This window comes from Meles meles, unplaced genomic scaffold, assembly GCF_922984935.1.
Source record: "Meles meles unplaced genomic scaffold, mMelMel3.1 paternal haplotype, whole genome shotgun sequence".
Lineage (NCBI taxonomy): Eukaryota > Metazoa > Chordata > Mammalia > Carnivora > Mustelidae > Meles > Meles meles.
In genome coordinates, this window is record NW_025721223.1 from 98,901 (window position 1) to 104,078 (window position 5,178).

Genomic DNA, 5,178 nt, shown 5'->3' on the forward strand with positions numbered 1-5,178 from the left:
TTGTCAAAATATCTTGGATTGCAAACTCAATGCACTTTGAAATATACATAATTTTCTTTGTCAAAAAATATTTTTTAGAAAATTTTTCATTGTATCAACATTATAATTAATGTTGTTATTGGAAACAGGTAAGCAGTAAGATCAAGTAGGTATCATCTGGATTAAAAATTGTATTAAAACAGCGGCTTGCTGCGGAGGAACGGCTGTTGAGCTACGCTGGGTTCAGGTTCCTGGCTGGTTGGTGACTCCCGTGCTCTGCTTCTCCCCACTGAGCTGCTGCCTGGTGAAGAAGAAGCCATGGCGCTCTGGGTCACCAGGAATGCAAAAGTTAATGTGGAAAATAAGGCGAAGATCAGCATGGCAGGGGCAAAGTGCGTGCCTCTGGGCATGACTGCGGCCTCCAAGCCCGGGCTGAGGCCAAGAACAGCCCTTGGAGACATTGGTAACAAAGTCAGAGAAAAATCACAGGCCAAATTGCCTCTGAAAAAGGAAGTAAAAACTTTGGTTCCTGGAAAAGTTATTGCTAAAAAAACTACCTAAACCTCTGGAGAAGGCACCCGAGCCTGTGCCAGAACATGAGCCAGAACCTGAGTCCGTTAAAGAAGAAAAACTTTCACCTGAGCCTATTTTGGTTTATACTCCCTCTCCAAGCCCAATGGAAACATCTGGATGTGCCCCTGCAGAAAAATATCTGTGTCAGGCATTCTCTGATGTAATTCTTGCAGTGAATGATGTGGATGCCGAAGATGGAGCTGATCCAAACCTTTGTAGTGAATATGTGAAAGATTTATGCTTATTTGAGACAACTTGAGGAAGAGCAAGCCACCAGACCAAAATACCTATTAGGTCATGAAGTCACTGGAAACATGAGAGCTATCCTTACTGACTGGCTAGTACAGGTTCAGATGAAGTTCAGGTTACTTCAGGAGACCATGTACATGACTGTTTCCATTATTGATTGGTCCATGCAGAATAATTGTGTGTCCAAGAAGATGCTGCAGCTGGTTCTTGTCACTGCCATGTTTATTGCAAGCAAATATGAAGAAATGTACCCTCCAGAAATTGGTGACTTTGCCTTTGTGACTGACAACACTTATACTAAGCACCAAATCCGACAGATGGAAATGAAGATTCTAAGATCTTTAAATTTTGGTCTGGGCTGCCCTCTACCCCTGCATTTCCTTAGGAGAGCATCTAAGATCGCAGAGGTTGATGTTGAGCAACATACTTTGGCCAAATACCTGATGGAACTAACTATGTTGGACTACGATATGGTGCACTTTCCTCCTTCTCAGATTGCAGCAGGAGCTTTTTGCTTAGCACTGAAAATTCTTGATAACGGTGAATGGACACCAACTCTACAGCATTATCTATCATACACTGAAGAATCCCTTCTAAGTGTTATGCAACACCTGGCTAAGAATATAGTCATGGTGAATCGTGGGCTTACAAAGCACAGGACCATCAAGAACAAGTATGCCACATCTAAGCACGCGAAGATCAGCATGCTGGCACAGCTAAATCCTGCACTAGTTCAAGATTTAGCCAAGGCTGTGGCAAAGGTGTAACTTGTAAACATGAGTTGGAGTACTATAATAATTGCAAATAAAATTGGCACCATGTGCCATCTGTACATAAAACAAAAACAAAAACAAAAACAATAGTATTAAAACATAGTTTCAGGGATGTTGGGGTGGCTCAGTTGGTCAAGCAACTGCCTTCAGCTTAGGTCATGATCCCAGGTCCTGGAATTTAGTCCTGCATCAAGCCTTTTGCTCATAAGGGTCAGAAGGGAGCTTGCTTCTCTCTCTGCTTGAGAGTGCATGCTTGTGCACTCTCTCTCTCTGACAGATAAATAAAGAAAATCTTTAAAAAATATATAGATTCAAAATATGACAAACCACAGTGAACAGATCTTCCTCTGTGGTAATAATACACATTATTTTATGTTTTCAGACATTTATAACAGAATGAAAAATAACGAGTAATATATAATCCCTTTACATATAACCAGAAATTTATACTTTTTAACCACATTAAGTTTTGCTATTTTTAAAATATGCAAACTGTGTGAACTATTAAAAGTTAAAATACAGGGGCGCCTGGGTAGCTCAGTGGATTAAAGCCTCTGCCTTCTGCTCAGGTCATGATACCAGGGTGCTGGGATTGAGCCCAGCTTCAGACTCTCTGCTCAACAGGGAGTCTGCTCCCCTTCCTATCACTTTCCATGCCTCTCTGCCTGCTTGTGATCTCTGTCTGACAAGTAAATAAATAAAATCTTAAAAAAAAAGAAGGGGGGACAAAATGGCCCGGAACTAAGAGGAGGCGCCATTTCAACCTGTACCCTAAAGTGAGCTGATTACCTACCAAGGAACTCTGATCATCCATGAAATCAGACTGAGATTAGAATTATACACATCTGGATCTCTACGGGGGCAGAAGATGCCAGTGGGCAGATAAAGCAGAGTGGGAACATTGGACTGATATCGGAAGAAAAACAAAAGGGGGAGGGAGCCACCAGAAGTGACCATTGGAAAGTAATACACCAATACGAGAGTGCCCTATGTTCCCTATGACTGGGAACAAATATTAACTTGGAGTCTGGTTCAAAGCACTCAAAAAGAGCAAAGGATTGTTGGGGGAAATTGCAGGAATCAGGCGGTTAGGGACAGGGGCTAAAGTCCCTGGACCAAGGACAGCCACCCCTGGCGCTGAGACAGAGAGTGCAGTGAAGAAACCAGGTCTTGGTCCCTGAACCATGAGGGAGCTCGTCTGAGGTTGCATGGGTTGCAGCTTCCGTGAGGGGCTGGGAGCCTTGCCAGCCAGCAGAAACAAAAAGTTTTTGCAGTCCCCACATATGAGCCCCGCCATGCTATCAGAGCCTGGGTCTGGCCCCATATCCTCCACTGAGAGAGGTGCATGCAGGCACCAGCAAGGAGCTCTCGGTCCTGGAAAGACAGTACTGCCAACCCAGACCAGCGGGATAATCTCAGTGTGTGATCACGGCTTGGAACCTCTCTGGTGGTCTGGAGCTTCCAAAACTGCACCACTGTCGTGGTTTTGGGTACACGCAGGAGTTCCTGCATCCCAGGGACTGTGACTCAGAACATGCTCTACCAGCATCCAAGGGGGAATTTATGTGCTCTGGAGCACCCAGAGGGGAACAGACCGAGACTTCTCTCTGAGAGGGAGGTGCGGGTGCAGTTTGCTTTCCTAAAAACCTCCAAAAACCATCAAAAGCCACCAAGGAGAGAGAAAAACAAAAAACAAACAAACAAACAAACATAAAAAACCTCCAGAGAACAAAAACCTGAAAAACCGGTTTCCTCAGAGCCCACCCCCTTGAGGGGTGCGGGAGGACTTAACTCAGGAAAAACTGCCTGAAAACCCAAGTGGCAGGCCCCTCCCCCAGAAGCCAACCAGAAAAAAGAAACAAACAAACAACAACAAAAAACCGACAAGAAAAAAACCACCACTACTTCATAGACACACCTTATGTTTTTAATTCGTTCCCACTATTCTGGTTTATTTATTTATTTATTTATTTATTTATTTATTTATTTATTTGACAGAGAGAGAGATCATGAGTAAGCAGAGAGGCAGGCAGAGAGAGAGGAGGAAGCAGGCTCCCCACTGAGCAGAGAGCCTGATGTGGGGCTCAATCCCAGGACACTGAGATCATGACCTGAGCTGAAGGCAGAGGCTTAACCTACTGAGCCACCCAGGTGCCCCTGGTTTATTTTTTTTATATAGATAATTTTTTAACCTGTATACATCACAGTGAGATGGCCAGTACATCAAATTCTATAATAACATTTTAACCTAAAATTTTGGTACATATACCCATGTTTTTCTTTTGCTTTTCTATTTTTTAAAATTTTTTAAAATTTCATTTTAGTTTAGTTTAGTTCATTTTTTAAATTTTTATTCTTTAATATTCATATAGAGTTAAACTACAAAGTAATCCCCTTTTGCCAATCAATCCTATCCCTATAGTAAACCAATTTTTAATCAACCCTTATTGTTGGAAAGTTGAGTCCTAAAACAGAGATATCAAGATACACCCAGGAAGAATCAAAATAACCTTGCTCGCCCACACTGAGAATTTATAACCACTCTTCCAACTGTTTCTTCTGCCAATGTTTCTGTTTATTTGTATTTGTCCCAGTAGTATATAAATCTTGTACTTGGGGTTCTTTTTGACGAGGTTCTTTTTTTTTTTGTTTTTTTGTTTTTTTGTTTTGCTTTCATACACACACATATATTTTTTTTCTCTTGTCACATACTTTTATCAATCTTTTTGTTTGTATACTTCATAAATCTTACCTTGGGGCCCATTTGGGCTGAGCCTTCTCTTTTATCTTTCTTATTTTTTCCTCTCTCTCTCTCTTGCTCTCTCTCTCTATTTCGCTCTTTCTTTTTTTTTTCCTTTTTTCTCTCTTTCTTTTTTTCTTTCATTTTGGTGGGGACTCTCAATTGCTCAGAAGTGATCCAGGGTGCACCTTGACTGCACCATGGTCGGTACATACAGCTACATACATTCATCCATCTCTCACCCAAATGTCTAGGAGGAGGAATTCCCAACAGAAGAAAAATTCAGAGGATGGGCCTTCTGCAACAGAGCTAATGGCTACCAACATAGACAATATGTCAGAAAGGGAATTCAGGCTAACAATTATCCAGGCAATAGCGAGGTTGGAGAAAGCCATGGATGACAAAACAGAATTGATTAGGGCAGAACTGAAAGCCACCAGGGATGATGTTCACAATGTTAGGGCAGAACTGAAAGCCACCAGGGATGATGTGCACAATGCTATCAATGAGTTCCAATGTATTCTAAATTCCCTAAAAGCTAGGGTAACTGAGACAGAAGATAGAATTAGTGATGTGGAGGACAAACAGATAGAGAGAAAGGATCAGGAGGAAGCCTGGAACAAAATGGTTAAAAGCCACAAAAACAGAATTAGGGAAATAAATGTTGCCATGAAACATTCCAACATCAGAATTATTGGAATCCCTGAAGGGGAGGAAAAAGAAAGAAGTCTAGAAGATATAGTGGAACAAGTTCTCAGTGAAAACATTCTCTCTCTCACAAGTGGAGCCAGAATTCATATACTAGAGGCAGAACGGTCTCCCCACAAGATTATAGATTCTTGAAAGTCCTCGAGACAACTAATA

The 5,178-nt window shown here is 41.8% G+C and overlaps 1 pseudogene; it reads left to right on the forward strand.

The window, feature by feature from the left end:
- Nucleotides 1-297: 297 nt before the first annotated feature.
- On the forward strand, nt 298-1,576 carry LOC123936128 (annotated as a pseudogene).
- Nucleotides 1,577-5,178: the final 3,602 nt, after the last annotated feature.